This window comes from Desmodus rotundus, chromosome 10, assembly GCF_022682495.2.
Source record: "Desmodus rotundus isolate HL8 chromosome 10, HLdesRot8A.1, whole genome shotgun sequence".
Classification (NCBI taxonomy): Eukaryota; Metazoa; Chordata; class Mammalia; order Chiroptera; family Phyllostomidae; genus Desmodus; species Desmodus rotundus.
Window position 1 is genome coordinate 65,395,516 of NC_071396.1, and position 6,532 is coordinate 65,402,047.

The window sequence follows — 6,532 nt, forward strand, 5'->3', positions numbered from 1 at the left end:
AAAACAAGGGGGAGGAGAAAGAAAGAAAGCAAGGGAGGGAGGCAGGGAAGGAGGGAGGGAGGGAAAGGAAGGAAGGAAGGAAGGAAGGAAGGAAGGAAGGAAGGAAGGAAGGAAGGAAGGAAGGAAGGGAGGGAGGGAGGGAGGGAAGGAGAGGGGAGGGAGGGGGAGGGAGGGAGGGAGGAAAAGAAAGAAAGTGGTGGAGGAGAGAAAGATTTCAGTTAAGGGCACTGATGAAATGGGTCAACACCAGTGTGAAGCCTAAGCTGCCTTGGAGATAAGCTCATAGAGGACAGAACTCCCTTAGCATCTGAAAACCTCAGGGAAGCTAGCCCAGGACCTGCAGGTGAGAAAAGTCCATCAGTAGCTCCAGGTAACTTTGAGGAGTGACAGGGCAATGGGGCTGTGGCCCGACAAAAGTTTATAGTTTGCCCAGGTAGGTCAGCAGAGGATGGGGTGGATTGTGGTGGTTTGACTCAGAGTCATCCAGGAAACTTGGACCTCCCTACTTCCACCTCTCTTTTCCATCTTCAACTTTCAGAGTCTTCCACTGGATTCTCAGCGTCTTGCCAACAAAAATGGGCAGGTGAGAGCATAGAAGATCACATTTGGGAAGTCTTTGAGAGCCAAGGATAGCCAGATCCCACTTTTGCCCAAATTGGCCAGACTTGGTGACATCACCAAGGAGGAAGTAGAGTTGGATGAACACAGAACAGAAGGCAAATCAAAGCAGGAGCTCCTGGAAAGCAAACTTGACCAGAGGACATGAGAAAACTGAGACCTTGGAGTGGAAAAAGACCCCACAAGCAGGAAAATATTTTAAATATAGGAAGCAGGAGGGCTCCAGGGGCACAATACCTCACGCTCATGGCATGTTGGGCCTCCCCCAAAGGATCTGCAAGTATCAAGACTGGACATGACAGGGTGGAGATGGCTTTGGAAAAATGAGGGGCAAGAAGTCTTTGGAGGAAACTCAAGGAAGATGCAATAAAATTCAGTAAAGGATAACAATAACAAATACAAGAGACAGAGTGCAATCCTATCAATACAGGTTCCTGTGGTATGTGTGTGTGTGTGGTAGAGAGTGAGTCAGACAAGCCACAGCTACTGCTGTCTGGTGGCTTCCAGAACAGAGGGAAGCAAAGAGCTGATGGTTCCACAAAGTCAGACAGAGTAGAGACAATGGAAAGAAATTCCCAGCCACTACCCAAATTCAATGTTTATAACCAAGACTATCAAGAGATTGAGAGGCAGCACACAGAAGTCTGCACATCCCTGAGTCCCACGTATCTGTTCCTGGTGGCTGTGAGGGAGTGGGGTCTACAGATTCAAGTAACCACCAACTTGTGGGGTCTCCATGTAATAATCCACACATGTTGTGTGATGTATTTTCTTCCATAAACCCTGAATGTGATTTTGTACTTCTCAAGGTTCTAGAAATCCTTGGAAAGGAGCAGAAACCATGCTTAAAACTAATAATCTGAGGAAAGTTATGAAATATTGCATTTTGTGGGAAAAGGTCAATTGAAATGGACACATCATGCTATTCTTTTTAAAATATATATTTATTGATTATGCTATTACAGTTGTCCCATTTCCCACCCTTCACTCCACTCCATCCTGCACACCCCCTCCCTCCCACATTCCCCATCTATAGTTCATGTCCATGAGTCATACTTACAAGTTCTTTGGTTTCTACATTTCCTACACTATTCTTACCCTCCCCCTGTCTATTTTCTACCTACCATTTATGCTACTTATTCTCTGTACCTTTCCCCCCTCTCTCTCCCTCCCACTCCCCTGTTGATAACCCTTCATGTGATCTCCATTTCTGTGGTTCTGTTCCTGTTCTAGTTGTTTGCTTAGTTTGCTTTTGTTTTTATTTTAGGTGTGGTTGTTAATAACTGTGAGTTTGCTGTCATTTTTACTGTTCTTATTTTTTATCTTCTTTTTCTTAGATAAATCCCTTCAACATTTCATATAATGAGGGCTTGTTGATGATGAACTCCTTTAACTTGACCTTATCTGAGAAGCATTTTATCTGCCCTTCCATTCTAAATGAAAGCTTTGCTGGATACAGTAATCTTGGATATAGGCCCTTGCCTTTCATGACTTGGAAGACTTCTTGCCACCCCCTTCTTGGCTGTAAGGTCTCTTTTGAGAAATCAGCTGACGGTCTTATGGGAACTCCTTTGTAGGTAACTGTGTCCTTTTCTCTTGCTGCTTCTAAGATTCTCTCCTTCTCTTTAGTCTTGGGTAATGTAATGATGATGTGCCTTGGTGTGTTCCTCCTTGGGTCCAGCTTCTTTGGGACTCTCTGAGTTTCCTGGACTTCCTGGAAGTCTATTCTCTTTGGCAGATTAGGGAAGTTCTCCTTCATTGTTTGTTCAAATAAGTTTTCAATTTTGTGTTCTTCCTCTTCTCCTTCTGGCTCCCCTATAATTTGGATGTTGGAACATTTAAAGATGTCCTGGAGGTTCCTAAGCCTCTCCTCATTTTTTTGAATTCTTGTTTCTTCATTCTTTTCTGGTTGGATGTTTCTTTCTTCCTTCTGGTCTACACTGTTGATTTGAGTCCCAGTTTCCTTCCCATCACTATTGCTTCCCTGTACATTTTCCTTTGTTTCCCTTGGCATAGCCTTCATTTTTTCATCTAATTTGCAACCAAATTCAACCAATTATGTGAGCTTCCTGATTACCAGTGTTTTGAACTGTGCATCTGATAAGATGGCTATCTCTTCATTGCTTAGTTGTATGTTTTCTGGAGCTTTGATCTGTTCTTTCAATTGGGCCATTTTTTTGTCTTGGCCCACTAGTTGTGTAAAGGGGCAGAGCCTTAGGTGTTCACCAGGACATGGTAATGCTGGTGGCTGTACTGTGACGCTGTGTGGGGGTGAGGGGCCGAGAGGGAGCAATGGCGCTTGCTCCACTCTGCTGGATTTCAGTCACTCCCTTCATTACCCACAATCAAACTAGGCTCCTCTAGTGCTGATTCCCGAGTGGGTGGGCTTGTGTACATTCTAGGCCCCTGTGGGTCTCTCCAACAAACTCTCCTGTGAGGCTGGGAGTTTCTCCTGCTGCCGCCTCAACCCCCACCGGTGTTTTCAACCAGAGGTTTGAGGCTTTATTTCCCCGAGCTAGAGCCCTGGGTTGCAAAGTCTGTTTCGCTCCCCTGCCATGCCTCCCAGTTTATCTATGTGCAAATGTGGGGCCACGGGGTCCACTTGCTGCCAGCTGCCACATTGCCTGTCCCATTCCACAATCTGCCACCTCGCTGGGTCCGCCAGTCACCGCCTTGCTGTGAGTCCTCTCTGCCCCAGCTGCCTGTCTCCTCCCCTCCTACTGGTCTGAATGAATGTTTCTTCTTTATCTCCTTGGTTGTCAGACTTCCATACAGTTCGATTTTTTGTCAGTTCTGGTTGTTTTTTGTTTTTAAAATGTTGTTGTCCTTCTTTTGGTTGTGCAAGGAGGCACAGTGTGTCTATCTACGGCTCCATCTTGGCCAGAACTCCCATCTCTTTCTTATGTAAGCCAGTTGATTCAAACCACTTCAGATGAAAATGATTTCTCAGGATATGTCTATGGAATATTTTCTGTCTTCAGCATCTCAAAAGTTCCAGGTAATTTAAGAGCAATTACCCAGAGTCTTCCCTCTCATTTTAGTCCAAATTTCAAAGTTTGACTCATTCACTCTTGTCTAAAATAAGAGCTTCTTCAAAATATATTTGTCAGAAGTTTCCATGTATCAATGGCCAAATCAAGACAACATTTTTGAAACTTTGGGAAGCAATCAGGTGATTAATGATATTAAGCTTTCTTTCTCTACCAGCCAGCCTGGCAATGCACTTACAGGAAATAAGAGTTAAAGGACCAACATGGCCTACAAGGCTCTGTCCCTTTAAAGTGACACAGAGTGCTAAAAGTGTCCCCGTAGGCCAGTGCCTATGTATCTTATTTTGTTGTAGTTCCCATTCTCATTACAGGCATTTCTTCACCAGCGATTATAGTGTTACGTAATAAGATTCCCAAAATGGTCAAGTGAAGGCCAATTTCTAGAATGACTCTCCCTTTCTTTCATGTCCAGTCGGCAGAACTTTTATAGGCTAAACAATACAAAGTAAGAGATACACTTTTGGTCTTCACCCCAATGATTCTCAACTGGGGGTGATTTTGTACCCCCCTCCCAGGGCACATTTTAGCAATGTCCAGAAATATTTTTAATTATCACTATTGGGGATGATGTTACTGGCCTCTAGTGAGTAGAAACCAGGGATGCTGCTAAACATCCTAAATGGATGTATCTTAGGTTGCCATAGCAGAATACCACAAACTGAGTGGCTTAAACAACATAAAAAATGTATTTTCTCACAATTCTGGAGAATTACAAGTCCAAAATCTAGGTCCAGCAGGGTTTGATTTTTGGTGAGAGCTCCCTTCCAAGCTTGCAGATGGCCACATTCTTGCTGTATCCATACATGGTACAGAGAGAGAAGGAACATCTTTAGTGTCTCTTCTTATAAGGGTACAAATTCCATAATGAAGAATCCACCTTCATGACCTCAACGAGCCCTAGCCACCTTCCAAATGCCCCATTTCCAAGCAACATCACACTGGGGACCTTAATGTGATGACTTCAATATATGAATTGGGAGGGGAACACTCATTCCATAAGAGCACATGAAGAATTATCCAGCTCCAAATACCAGTAGTACTGAGGGGGAAAGACCCTTCTGCACCTCAAAGTGCACCAGTTCTGATTCCCACAAATCATCCTAAGAGAGTTACTCTTCCTTAAAGTTAAAGCTACTCCAACAGTTTCTCATCAGTTGAACCATATCATAAAGGAACATAATCTTGGTGTTTCCAAAATGGTGGCAGCGATGGATGTGGATACCCCGAGTGGCACCAACAGCAGCACGGGCACGAAGCACTTTGAAGTGAAAAAGTGGAATGCAGTCACCCTCTGGGCCTGGGATATTGTGGTTGATAACTGTGCCATCTGCAGGAACTACATTATGGATCTTTGCATAGAATGTCTGGTCTGCCACTTCTGAGGAGTGCACCATTGTCTGGGGAGTCTGTAATCATGCTTTTCAGTTCCACTGCATCTCTCACTGGCTCAAAACATGACAGGTGTGTCTGCTGGACAACAGAGAGTGGGAATTCCAAAAGTATGGGCACTAGAAAAAGAATATTTTTCCATCAGGCTCAACTGTTTTGTTATTCATTTAATGACTTGCCCTCCTGTTACTTAATTATAAGTTAGATAGAATGTGTCTTTTCTGCTTTGTCTTTTAAGTTTGCTAATCTGCAGTCCTACTGTGTTCTGTGTCAAATAAAATCCAGTTGGATTCTATAACAGATGCTCTCTCTTGTATATGTGAGAAAAAGTGAACATAAAGGGCCTCCACTTCCTAGCTTGGAAAGCTAGCTTGTGCAAGTGAGACGTTTCTTCGCTAGAGCAGAGGTTTCCTGCAAGCACGTCATTCGTTCACAAGGCTTCTGTCCACAGCCTGGTTACTGATGGCAGTCTTGGGAAAGTCACCTCTGCTCCTTGTGGCTTCTAAGGACTCAGTGGCATCATGAGGGCCCAGAAAGAGGCTTTGTAAACTGTAAAAGCACGATACAAATGTTAACCTTGGTATATGACATGTTGCTTTCTTTTAGTTTAGAAAAGTAAACATGAAAAAAATCTAGTAATTTTGGCTGGCAAAAGAATAATTTATTAACTCAAGTTTAAAATTGATGTCACTTAAAATTCAGTTAACAAAAGAATTCAAGTTTCCTTAACCCCACCACTCTTTGAAATTTGTTTAAACTGTGTTGGCCATGGTGGATGTGCCAGCTGTAATACTCAATGTCATGCAGAGTCTTTAACTGAGAAGCAGTCTGGATATTGCAGTGGTTCTCAAAGTGGGCTGAGGACTCCTGGGGTCACCTGCAATCCTTTCACGTGCTTCATGAAGTTCCTTTTCCAACTGCCTGTGTGTTTGAGGGGAAGTTTTCTTTATATATTCAGTCAAAGCAGCATCTCGAGTGAAGAAGCAAATATAAGAATGCAGCTGTCTTCTGTTAAGACAGATATAAAAGGGATTTGTAAAAATGTAAAAGAATGCCACTCATCTAATTTTTTTGTTTTGAAAAATAGTTACTTGTAATAAAAATATGTTAACATGTAAAAAAAAAGAACATAATCTTGTCATTTATAATCTGGTGGAAACAACTGAATAATTCCATACAGGAGAGTTTTCTAGAGCAAAAGACTGCTACTATGTGAACTGATACTCACATAGCTGCAAGAATCTCTTTGGGAACTTCTATCACCCTTTAGAGAAACAAGGGACACACATGCTTCACCTAGATGTACTTACTTCTATGATTTTATTTGTTTCTTGTGAGATGCATGGTGGCATGGCCATACAAGTACAAAGAGGCAGATGTATAGATGAAGCTTATAGATGAAAGTGGCATGGAGTGCTGAAAGCATGTGGGAGTGGGCAGTGAATGCAAAGGTCTTTTATCATGTGTGCCACATG

General features: G+C 43.0%; 1 pseudogene; it reads left to right on the top strand.

Annotated features, from left to right (window-relative positions):
* Window positions 1-4,861: 4,861 nt before the first annotated feature.
* LOC112322959 (E3 ubiquitin-protein ligase RBX1 pseudogene) lies at window positions 4,862-5,304 on the top strand (annotated as a pseudogene).
* Window positions 5,305-6,532: the final 1,228 nt, after the last annotated feature.